We start from the raw sequence: 13971 nt of genomic DNA, 5'->3' as shown, positions 1-13971 counted from the left end.
TTACACCGATCTCCAGGGGTGGAAACTAAGCTTCCAGCATAGTGGCTCAACAAAGAGAAGTCTCTCTCATACTCTGCTATGGTCCTGTCCCCTTGCTTCAAATTCAGGAATTCTTGCAGCTTCATGTCTACATAAGTTTCGGGGACCCATTTCTGCCGGAATTCCCTCAGAAAATCTTCCCAGGTGAGGATTGGTGGCTCTACCAGGCTGTGGGGGATGGTCTTCCACCATTCATAGGCATCCCCTTGTAGAAGTGATACAAAATACTCAAACTTCAGCTCCTCTACACATCGTAGTTTTTGGAAAACCCTTTCCATTCTCTCTAACCACTGTTCTGCTTCTAGTGGATCCACTATTCCTTTAAATTCTGTAGCCCCAAATTTCATTACTTTTTCATATTGTCTGGCTAGAGGCTATGGTTGTGCTGTAGGTGTTTAAGTAGGTACATTGCCAGCCATTTGTTGGAATAAGGCAGCCATCTACTGTGCAAATTGAGCAGGAAACTACGGTACTTGAGGAGCTAGAGTGGCTGACCCACTCACATTTTGGAGTGCTGGGGCTTCCCTTTGTGCCTCAGCCTCAAAAGACTGTTCCACAGAATGATCTCCTTCTTCCATTTTGATCCCAATAATTTTCTGCTTCCTGATAACAATACAAGGAGGTTGACCTTTGTTAGTTTATATTCATGATGTAAATATGTCATATGTATCAATTTAGGACACTTGAGCAGTTGTACTTATCAAAGAAATATTCACATGCATAGTCAAAACTTATTTCAAAACCATGCTCTGATACCACTAAAACATGTCACACCTTACTCCTCTGTAAGGCATAACATGATCCCATAGTATACTTAATAAATTACTGAACTTCACCTACCGATAACCCATTAAATACACTACAAGGGATTTTAAAATAATTTTGTCTTCTTTTGAAGGTGGTGAGCACTTTTAACAGGTATTAAAAACTTTTAATTTCATTTTAAAAACTAGGTAAGCATTTTAACCATTTTTATTTTTTCGTAAATTTTATAAAACTTTCGGCAGAGTGCCATCTATAATTGAGAAAAACAAAAAGTTAAAACCTGTAAAAAGCACTTCCAATAAATCACTTCACAAATCCCAACCTCCAAATAATCTCAAACCAACATCATCCACCACAATTCAACTCAAAATTCTCAGATCAAAACATTTCAAAATAATTCCATCAACAATGTATTCAATATAGCTAATTTACATTCACAAGTTTAATTTACAGATACAAAATCCAAAAATAAGATTATTACAATTTACTGTACAACTGTTCAATTTTACATTAATACATATAACACTACAATGATTACATCAAAATAACAACAAGGGTATAAATAAATACCCGTACAAAAAGTCAATGCGGTCCTTGTCAATTCAACAGCTCATGTCACACCTTACCTCTCTGTAAGGCATAACATGATCCCGTAGAATACCTAATGAACTATCGAACTTCACCTACCGATAACTCATTAAGTACTCTACAAGGGATTTTAAAACAATTTTCTTACTTTCATAAGTGGTGAGCATTTTCTACTAGGTATTAAAACATTTAATTAGAGTTTGAAAACTAGTTAAAATTTTTGTCCCATTTTATTTTTTCGCAAATTTTATAAAAATTTTGGCAGAGTGCCGTCTATATTTTGAGAAAACAATTCTTCAAATACCTGTAAAAAGCACTTCAAATGATTTATCTCATCAACTTCATCAATTCAACATCCATCTCAATCAATTTCAACATTATTTCTCAAATTCCAAAATTCAACATCATAAAAAATACTACCATTCATATGTAATTAAAGATAAAGTAATTTATATACATAATTACCAAAATTTACATTAAGAAAAATCCAAACTAAAATTTATTACAAGTTTTATACAACTGCTCATGACCATGTTCTATATTTACATACATTACATACATCAAAATAATTTTTTACAATCAGGATATAAAATATACCCGATAAACTTCAGAGTAGGTAGCTCCGCAATCCTCAGCAGCTCACTCTGTTGCTTCTCTAGTCTCAATATCTGCGACAGCAATAACAGTCATCGCTGAGTACTAGGACTCAGTGGTGCACAACATACTAAAATAATATTTATGTAGAATTTAAATCATACTTATTCAAAAATTAAACTAAATATGAGAAATAAATACAACACATTATTTATATGCATTTAATCCAAACAATTTCATTTCGAAAGTCTCAAAACAAATTTCATAAAAACACAAAGTTATATCATGCCATTCGAAACAAATATCATCTCAATAGCCAGAGGCTAAGGAGAAGTTACATCACAAGGCTAGCTAGCTCAAATATATGGGAACCCATTCTTTTTCTTCTTCTACTGACACACACCTCAACACTTCAGCCAGAGAAGAAATCAAAATTTGAAACTGATTTCCCCCACTAGTAATGCTAGTGAGGTATTCAAATACATGGTCATGATACTGTGGTTTCAAAACCATTTTAACAATTTATCAAATATTGATTGCCATTTCAAATACATACAAGTAAACTTTCAACAAATTAAGTCAAAAGCATAATAACATTTCAATTCATTCAAAACAATGTGTAGAAGAAAATTTATAGAAATTCTACGTTGTGCACAAACCTTATACGAGTCGCCTCTTAGCCTTGACTCGATCCCTCGGGTTCTTTCCCGGTATTCTTTTCAACTGAAACACACAGTTTCACAGTGTTTCAGTATCATAACTTATCATAAATCCAAAAATAAATTCAAATTTAGTTTTAGCTAGCTTTAATATGCTAAACTTGGCGTTCTTTAAAATTTATATTTCGGGGTTACTATTCACGATATTATTCAAGTCAATTTGTTGACTTTATAAGGCTTAATAGGTGTGGGAATTTCAATTTCACCCACATACCACATTTTGGTTACTAAATTTGTTGGTTTTGGTTGTTTACTCAAATTCTAAGTATTTTAGGCAAATTTGCAAATTTTCAGTTTTGGTGTCTTATGTTTCACTGTTCCATTGGTCATTTTGCTGTCAAAATTTGGCTAAGTTTTCTTCATAGAATTTATTCCTTATTGTCTTAACTTTATTTTCCTTTTTGAATCACTCCATTTGGAGTTTTTAGCTCAAGTTATAGCCATTTGAATCATAGTTGCCGGATTGGACTTACCCAGATTTCTGGGCAAATTTCTGGGTTCTGGCAGTTTTAGGTTACCAAATTTGGGTGGCTAAATGACTTGGTTAAGGGCATAATTTGGGTTTTTGTTCTTCATAAAAGTTTTAGATCTATATCTCATCTTTCTACTGGTAAAATTTCAGGTCATTTAGACCTGCTTAGCCCAAGTTATGGTCAAATGAACAAACACTATTCATTTGGTCATTTTTGTACAGGGTAGAACACTCACATCCGGATTTGGCCAATTTGGTCACTATGCTATGGTCATTTTTTGGCATGATTCCTAAATGAAAAATGTGTCATTTTGTGTTTAGTTTCATTTCCTATTGGCCTCATACCAATTAGGCTTGTAAATTTTCAGTTTTGGTCTCTAAAAGGGACCTTGGTCATGCTGCCTGCAGCATGTCCCTAATCAATCCGAATTTGAACCTAATTCTAATACTTCCAACATACCTCAATTGGTCACAAACGACCATTTTTTAGCTCAAACTATGTCAAACATACCATTTGAACAATTCTCCAATTTTTGGCTTCCAAAACCCTAGGTCCAAACCCTAATTCATCAATTTGTTACATTTGTTGAATTCTAAATGCATATTTAATACTCATACATTCATTTACACTTAACCACTTCATTATTTGCATCAAAACACCCATTACAATATTAATCTACTGCAGGCCAAAATTCATAGGATTCTAGATAGGCATGCTTCTTTTTCATATTTTCATGTAATTCTACCATTTAAATCTTATTTCTACACTTATAACTAAACCAAAGTTAAGCAAGGGAGCTTACCTCAAATGGAGCTTCCTAACTCCTTGATTCTTCAAGTTTTCTTCAATTTTTCTCTCTTCAATCTTCTTAACAAGACTCAAATAAAAGTTATAACCAAGAAATCTATAAATTTTATGGCTCAATTTTTGGGTTTAAGAAGCTTTTTAACAAGCTTCAATGGAGGAAGATAAGAAAAGTGAGAGAGTTGAAAGAGAAGAGATGGAACGGCAATTGTAGAAGATGACTTTTTTTTTCTTTCTTTTATAAATTAATCCTTTATGGAAGACCACAAATTAATCCAAATTTAATTTTTAATTTTTTTTTTATTATTATGTTTATTGCCTCATGCATAATGTCATGCATGATGTCATCACTTTTCACTTTTCCTTTTTCTTTTTTTTTCTATTTATTTTTCCATTAGTTCTTTAATTTAATTCCCAATTCTAAAATTTTCTTTTCTCTGATTTTATTTGACAGTTAGGTTAGGAGTCAACTCTCGGGGTTAATTGACCAAATTGCCCCTCGCTGGTTTGACCCGGTTTGCAAATAATTCAATATTTCTTCCGGATCCCTGACCTAATTATTTGACCGGCTTAACAATTCTTTTTCGTGATTTTCTCTTTTCCACTGTGTTCGCAATAGCCCTAAGGATCGCAGCGTCACATTTTACGGTTCGAAATTTGAGTTTAAATTGACTTCGCAGTCCTTCCCGAGAAGGTCATCCATCGCTATGACTCTCTGCTCGTTTAACTTCTTATATTCTATTTTTCTTATTTATACTTAACTAATTGACAATTACTAATTATTTGTGTTCAGGGCTTATCTAGTTGTCTTAGATGTGGTTCTAATCCTCTTAATTGTCTGGACCGACACCGGTCACCAGAATAGTGAAATATACCAGGCTATGCAAATAGGGATATTACAATTCTCCCCCCCCCCCCCTAAAAATAAATTTCATCTCCAAATTTTACCTGGTATCAGTCTCTAAACAGTTGTGGGTGTTGTCTCCTTATGTCCTCCTCTCGTTCCTAAGTAGCTTCTTGGCCCGAATGATGGTTCCACAACACTTTCACTAATGGTATCTGCTTGTTTCGTAGCTGCTTTACCTCATAAGCCAGAATCTCTATGGGTTCTTCCTCATATGTGAGGTCTGGATTCACTTCAATTTCTTCTACTGATAGTACATGAGATGGGTCTGATCGATACCTCCTCAACATGGACACATGGATGACATTATATATCTTCTCCAACTCTGGAGGTAGTGCCAACCGATATGCCAAAGGACCCACTCTTTCCAGAACCTCATATGGTCCAATGAAATGAGGACTCAGTTTCCCCTTTCTGCCAAATCTCATAGTTCTCTTCCAAGGGGAAACCTTGAGGAATACTTTCTCACCCACTATATACTCAATATCCCTTCTCTTTAAATCAATGTAGGACTTCTGACGGTCCGATGCAGTCTTAAGTCGATCTTTGATCACTTTGATCTTCTCCTCGGTCTACTGAATAATTTCAGGCCCAATCATCTTTCTTTCACCTACTTCATCCCAACACAGGGGAGTTCTGCATTTCCTACCATACAAAGCTTCATATGGAGGCATCCCAATGCTTGATTGGTACGTGTTGTTGTAAGCAAACTCAATCAAAGGCAAGTGTGTGTCCAAACTGCCCTCAAACTCAATCACACAAGCCCGTAGCATGTCCTCAAAGATCTGAATTACCCTCTCAGACTGGCCATCTGTCTGTGGGTGGAATGTCGTACTGAAGTTCAATCTAATTCCTAGGGCTCTCTGAAGACTACCCCAGAATCTAGAAGTGAACCTAGGATCTCTATCAGATACGATGGATACTGGCACTCTATGTAGTCTTACTATCTCGTCAATGTATAACTTGGCCAATCTTTCTAAACTGTAGTCCATCCGGACTGGCAGAAAATAAGCAGACTTGGTTAGTCTGTCAACAATGACCCATACTACATTATGACTCTTCTGTGTCCTCGGAAGTCCCATCACAAAATCCATCATTATTCTCTCCCATTTCTATTCTGGTACGGGTAGTGGATGTAACAACCCAGCTGGTACTTGATGCTCTGCCTTCACTTGTTGATAAGTTAGGCATTTGGAAACAAACTCTGCCACATCTCTTTTCATACCCATCCACCAGTAATGCTCCTTTAGCCCTCTATACATTTTAGTGCCACCAGGATGCATGGTAAAAGGAGACTCATGTGCTTCCTTCAAAATAATCTGCCTCAAATCAACCTCATTAAGAACACACATTCTGCCCTAGTGTAGCAATAAACCATCATCTCTTATTGAGAATTCTGGTTTCTTGCCCTACCAGACTTCTTCCAATAGCCTCTGATACTTCTTATCATTCAGAGCAGCCATTCTGATTTGATCAATCAACACTGGCTGTACATGCCATGCAACTGCTGTTTGCCCCTTATCATTAATCTCTGAGCTGGCATGTAATGATCTCAACTCATGTACTATGGACAAAGGAGTAACCCGTAGACTTACCATAGTTTTGCGACTTAAGGCGTCAGTCACAACATTAGCTTTCCCTAGCTGATAGTCTATCAGACAATCATAGTCTTTTATCAACTCTAACCATCTCCTCAAATTCAACTCCTTCTAGGTGCCTAAATACTTCAAACTCTTATGATCTGTGTAGATATAACACTTCTCCCCATATAAATAGTGTATCCAGATCTTAAGAGCAAACACAATAGCTACAAGCTCCAAATCATGTGTTGGATAATTCCTCTCATGCGATTTTAGCTGACGTGATGCATAGGCAATGACATTTCGATCTTGCATCAGTATACAGCCTAACCCATTGTGAGAAGCATCACTATAAACTGTGTATTCTTTACTTGGAGTAGGTAAAGTTAAGACTGGAGCTTCAGTCAAACATTTTTTCAATTCATCAAAACTCTGCTGGCATTTATCCGTCCACTGAAATTTCACATCTTTTCAAAGTAATTTGGTCAATGGAGATGCCAACATGGAGAATCCCTTCACCAATCGATGGTAGTATCCAGCTAAACCTAGAAAAGTGCGAATTTCAGTGATATTTCTGGGTGGCCTCCAATTAAGGCCAGTTTCTATCTTACTTGGATCTACTTTGATGCCCTCTACCGATACCACATGCCCCAAGAAAGATATTTCTTTCAGCCAAAATTTATACTTGGATAATTTGGCGTATAGTTGTTTCTCCCTCAAAGTTTGCAGTACAATCCGCAGATGTCAATCATGCTCCTCTGCACTCCTCGAGTAGACCAATATATCATCTATGAATACCAGAACAAACTGGTCGAGGTATGGTATAAAGATAGTGTTCATCAGATCCATAAAAGCAGCTGGAGCATCAGTTAACCCAAATGGCATGACCAAGAACTCATAATGGCCATAACGATTTCTAAAGGCAGTTTTAGGAATACTCTACTCTTGTACTTTCAACTGATAATAACCTGATCTTAGGTCAATTTTGGAGAACACAGCTGCACCCCTCAACTGCTCAAATAAGTCATCAATGTGGGCAATGGGTATCTATTCTTTATTGTTACCTTATTCAACTGTCGATAGTCGATACATAAGCAGAGAGTGCCATCCTTCTTCTTAACAAACAACACTGGTGCTCTCTAAGGTGACACACTAGGGCAGATAAAGCCCTTATCAAGCAACTCTTGCAATTGCACTTTCAACTCTCTCAATTCTGCAGGTGCCATTCTATATGGTGTTATAGATATTAGGTCCACACCAAGCATAACATCAATCTCAAACTGCACCTCTCTTTTTAGAGGTAATCCTGGAAATTCATCAGGAAACACATCCGGAAGTCACATACTGTAGGGATGTCCCTAAGGGCTAGGCTCCCCACTTGGGTGTCTATCACATGTGCCAAGTATGCTTCACACCCTCTCTGATCATCCTTCTGGCTAGTGCAGCCGAAATGATGTTTGATGGCAGTAAATGCCTCTCCCTATGTATTACCACATCACCGTACAGAGGGAGACCAAAAGTGACTGTCTTCAGTCTACAGTCAATCATGGCGTGATGCCTGGCTAACCAATCCATGCCCAAGATGATATCATAATCTCTGAAGGGCATTTCAATCAAATCTGACAGAAAAACATGTCCTTGGATCACCAAAGGACAGTCTCTATAGATTCTGTTGACCAGAACCTCTTGTCCTAACGGACTAGTTACTAGCATTTCAAAACCCATTTTGACACACGGAACAGCAAATGAATTGACTATGCTAGCACTAACATATGAGTGGGTTGAACCCGAATCAAACAACACAAATACTTCTTGATCAGAGATAGAGAATGTACCAGTTACCACATCAGAAGTCTCAGCATCTTCTCGCTTTCTCATCGTGTAAACCCTGGCTGAAAGCACTTCCTTGTGCTGACTGACCAACAGTACCCTGACTACCAGAAGCAGTGCCTCTACCTCTGCCTCTTCCTCTGCCAACTAGTTGTGAACCTCTGGGAGCAGGACTCTAAATAGATCCTTCTGCAGTCGTAGGAGCTGGATCGAATCTAGGAGCACTAGTGCAGTCTTTTGCAATATGACCCTTTCCTCCACAGTTAAAACAGGCTCCTGTTTCCCAATAGCATTCTCCCCCATGAATCTTGCCACAAGTCTCACAAGGGCGAGGAGGTTGTGAACCCCTGCTCAACTGTTGACCAGACCTAGGGGGTCTCTATCCAGAGAATCGGCCCCTTCCAAACCTTCCACCTCGACCTCTGCTAGGTCCACCAAATTTCTTCTTTTTTCCAGATGTCCCACTAGGACTTTGCTCTACTGACTTTTCCCCCTTGTCTTTCTCTGATTTTTCAACTTTTTCTGATTTTTCTTTTGCTGGGGTCACTTCTGATTCAATTCTTTTCAACTCAAGTACTTGAGAAATGAGCTCTGAGAAATTACTGTGTCTGAATCCCACAACTTGCATCCGTAGACTGGGCTTCAAACCGGTCTCAAATCTCTTGCACCTTTCCTTACTGGTAGAAAGGAGACTCCCAGCATAGTGGCTTAAACAGGAGAACTCCCTCTCATATTCTGCCACTGTTCTGTTGCCTTATTTTAGACTCAGAAATTCTTGTAATTTCTAATTCACGTATGCATCCGGGATGTGTTTCTGTCTGAACTCTCTAATGAAGTCATCCCAGGTCAGTACTGGTGGTTCAGCCAAGCTGTGGGGGATGGTCTTCCACCAATCATACACATCCCCTTGCAGTAGTGACACGGAGTATTCAAATTTCAACTCATCTGGGCAGTGCAGCTTCTTGAATACTCTGTCCATTCTCTCTAGCCACTGCTCTGCCTCTAAAGGGTCTACTGTACCCTTAAATTCTGTGGCCCCATACTTCAACAGCTTGTCATACTGTCTAACTGGAGCTTGAGGTTGCACCATAGTAGTTTAGGGTGGAGCTTGAGCAGGCATACCCCTAGCCATTTGTTCGAATATCGCAGCCATTTGTCAGGCGAATCAGGCAGAAATCAAAGATTTGTGAATGGTGCCATCGACCCACTGACATTCTATAGAGCTGGGGCTTCCCCTTATGCCTCAGCTTCAACAAATTGCTCAACTGAGCGATCCCCTTCTTCCATTTCAATCTGAAGTAGGATATCTCCTGAACAAATAACATAAGAAGATTTCCCTCTGTTAGTTCATATTTATGATGTAATGCACTGTATGTAACAAATAAGGACATTGAGCAATTGTACTTAGCAAAGAAAAGACACAAATTCACAAGTTAAAACATACTTCAAAAAATTTGCTCTGATACCACTAAAACATGTTACACCTTACCCCTCTGTAAGGCATAACATGATCCCGTAGAATACCTAATGAACTACCGAACTTCACCTACCGATAACTCATTAAGTACCCTACAAGGGATTTTAAAATATTTTTCTTACTTTCATAAGTGGTGAGCATTTTCTACTAGGTATTAAAACATTTAATTAGAATTTGAAAACTAGTTAAAATTTTTGTCCCATTTTATTTTTTCGCAAATTTTATAAATATTTCGGCAGAGTGCCGTTTGTATTTTGAGAAAACAGTTCTTCAAATACCTGTAAAAAGCACTTCAAATGATTTATCTCATCAACTTCATCAATTCAACATCCATCTCAATCAATTTCAACATCATTTATCAAATTCCAAAATTCCACATCATCAAAAATACTACCATTCATATGTAATTAAAGATAAAGCAATTTATATACATCATTACAAAAATTTACATTAAGAAAAATTCAAACTAAAATTTTTTACAAGTTTTATACAACTGCTCATTTCCATGTTCTATATTTACATACAATACATACATCAAAATAAATTTTTACAATCAAGATATAAAATATACCCGATAGACTTCAGAGTAGGTAGCTCTTCAATCCTCAGCAGCTCACTCCGCTGCTCCTCTAGCCTCAATATCTGCGACAGCAATAACAGCCATTGCTAAGTACTAAGACTCAGTGGTGCACAACATACTAAAATAACATTTATGCAGAATTTAAATCATACTTATTCAAAAATTAAACTGAATATGAGAAATAAATACAAAACATGATTTATATGCATTTAATCCAAACAATTTCATTTCGAAAGTCTCAAAACAAATTTCATAAAAACACACAGTTATGTCATGCCATTCGAAACAAATATCATCTCAATAGCCAGAGGCTAAGGAGAAGTCACATCACAAGGCTAGCTAGCTCAAATATATGGGAACTCATTCTTTTTCTTCTTCTACTGGCACACACCTCAACACTTCAATCAGATAAGGAATCAAAATTCGAAATTGATTTCCCCCACTAGTCATGCTAGTGAGGTATTCAAATATATGGTCATGATACTGTGGTTTCAAAACTATCTTAACAATTTATCAAATATTTATTTCCATTTCAAACACATACAAGTAAACTTTCAACAAATTAAGTCAAAAGCATAATAGCATTTCAATTCATTCAAAACAATGTGTAGAAGAAAATTTACAGAAATTCTACGTTGTGCACAAACCTTATACGAGTTGCCTCTTGGCCTTGACTCGATCTCTCAGGTTCTTTCCCGGTATTCTTTTCAACTGAAACACACAGTTTCACAGTGTTTCAGTATCATAACTTATCATAAATTCAAAAATAAATTCAAATTTACTTTTACCTAGTTTTAATATGCTAAACTTGGTGTTCTTTAAAATTTGTATTTTGGGGTTACTATTCACGATACTATTCAAGTCAATTTGTTGACTTTCTAAGGCTTAATAGGTATGAGAATTCCAATTTCACCCCCATACCACATTTTGGTTACTAAATTTGTTAGTTTTGGTTGTTTACTCAAATTCTAAGTATTTTAGGCAAATTTGCAAATTTACAATTTTGGTGTCTTATGTTTTACTGTTCCATTGGTCATTTTGCTGTTAGAATTTGGCTAAGTTTTCTTCATAGAAATTGTTCCTTATTGTCTTAACTTTATTCTCCTTTTTAAATCACTCTATCTGGAGTTTTGTAGCTCAAGTTATAGCCATTTGAATCATTGCTGCCGAATTGGACTTACCCAGATTTCTGGGCAAATTTCTGAGTTCTGGCAGTTTTAGGTCACTAACTTTGGGTGGCTAAATGACTTGGTTAAGGGCATAATTTGTGTAACATCCCCATTGTACGTGTTCTGTACGTTCTGTTGCTCCAGTGGCCAAATAACAGTCCAGGCAAGTTAGGATGTCTAGAATTACACTTCGGTGAGAGTGAACAGACATATAATGATGAAATAAATAAAAAAAATACAAGAAAAATCAAAGAAAAGTGAAAGAGAGAAAATGAAGCTAAGTTAAACGAGCCGGCACCGGAGCGATGGGTGACTTCACCAGGAAGGCCGTTGCCGACCCCAAGCCTGTGGGGAACCCTCGAAATTTAATTTCGAGACTTAAGTAAAGGTCTATTGAAATATAATTGACACTAGAATTATCAAAGAAAAATTAATAAATTAGTACAAAAAAAATAAAAAATCAAGAAACAGATAAAAATCGGTGTTACTGAAAAATCGGGAATATAACCCAAAGTGGGGCATTTTGGTCATTTGACACCAAGAGCTGCCTTTTGACCTCAATGTCCATTAAGAATAAATGATATTGCACTTAGGAAATTTCATGAAAAATTAAAATAGGATACAATGTGTAAATAGTAAAAGATTAGTGGCAAATGAGCAAAATTAAGGAAATTAAGATTAATGAATTATTTAACCAAGTTAGTGCTCCACTAGTGACATCTTAAGGGACCCATATTAAGCTTTAGTGGACTGAAACTACCATCTTCAACCTCAAAGATAAGAACCAGCCGAATGGAAAACTCCATGAATCCTCCATAGCCGAAGTTTGTTCAACCACCATGCAACCATCTTCAAGCCATCTTTCACCATAATTTCTTTATTAAAGCTTGCACACTCAACTTAAGGAAGCTTTTGGGAACAAAAAAGGAATGATTTGATCAGGTTTTGGGAAAGCTCTCAAGAGGTAAGTGTCCAAAACCTCTCCCTTGCTTTAGTAAATCTTGTGTTTAGGTTGAGGTGAGTATTTTGGTGAAGAGAAATGAAGAGAATAGTGAGAAATGAAATGGTCCATTTTCGGCAGCCATGAATATATGTTGTATTTGAGTTTTTCTTACCTCTAATGGATGGAAATTAAGGTTGATTAACTCAAATGGAGGATGTAGTAAGTTAAAATCTAAGTATGTGCATGTAGTGCTTGAATTAAGGGTGTGAAATGGAACCTTAATGCTTTGAGCAAACTGCCATGTTTGGCAGCCTATTAAATCATGAATTTATGTGTGAATATGAAGTTTATTAATGAAATATGCTAGTGTTAAATTGTGGCAGCATGTGCAATTGATATTGAAGTATGAGTATATTGAAGTGTATGTGTAATATTGATATGGAGATATGTTGAATTTTGGGGAAGTGAATGTTGAACTTAATGATGAATTGTGTGCATTGAGCACTTGAATGTTCTACCCAAAATTGTTTTCTGGAATTGTGTACAATATATATATATATATATATATATATATATATATATGGAAGTGCCATTGATTGAATATTGAAGTAATGAGGAGGAGAAGGAATATCAAATTGGAAGTGTAAGTGTTTTGTGCAGTTTGTGTATTGATGGCAGTACATAAATTAGGTCATAAGTGCCAAACTGTAAACCCAATTGGTATGAGGCCAATGGGGGTTGAAATTAGACACCAAATAGGCCAACTTTCATGCAGAAATGTTGCCAAAATTCTACCTAGAAACTGACCTTAAAAATGACCAAATCCGGAATAGCAACCTTACAATCCAGATTTTTGACCATATGAACAATAATCATTAGGATGACCATAACTCACTCAAAACAGGTCCAATTGACCTGAAAGTTTTACCATGGATAGCTTAGACATAGAGCTACAATTCTTATGAAGACACCAAAGCCCGAAAATGACCAGAACCAAGTCAAATAGCTTGCACAATTTCGGATATCAAAACTACCAGAACTAAAAGTGACCTAGAATTGACCAAATTTTGCACTAAAGGTGCAATCTGTCCAGCTTTAGTAAATTGACCATATCTTGGTCTATATAACTCAGAATGACCTAAAATTTTGCCCCGCGTGTAATAAGACATAGAGCTACAATTTTTCTTCTTTGACTAAAAGCTAAAAACCAAGAGAAATAGGACTTTAAGCTAGACCAATCTAGCACACCAAAAATTGAGAATTTGACATTTACATACAATGATGCTTGAAGCAATTTGGCAATGAATGCCAACTTGTAAAAATGGTAAATTGCACTATATTAGCAGCATATTGAATTACAATATGTGGCATGTTGATGCTAGAAACAACTTATCCATAGTACCTAAAAAGGTCAACATATGCATTGACTTATGAATTACATAATAGTTAGTAAACTTTAAAAATTGAAGAATTAAATAATTAATTTATAATGTGCCCTAGTTTGCC

This window comes from Hevea brasiliensis, chromosome 1, assembly GCF_030052815.1.
Source record: "Hevea brasiliensis isolate MT/VB/25A 57/8 chromosome 1, ASM3005281v1, whole genome shotgun sequence".
NCBI lineage: Eukaryota > Viridiplantae > Streptophyta > Magnoliopsida > Malpighiales > Euphorbiaceae > Hevea > Hevea brasiliensis.
Note: the sequence above shows the minus strand (reverse complement) of the source record.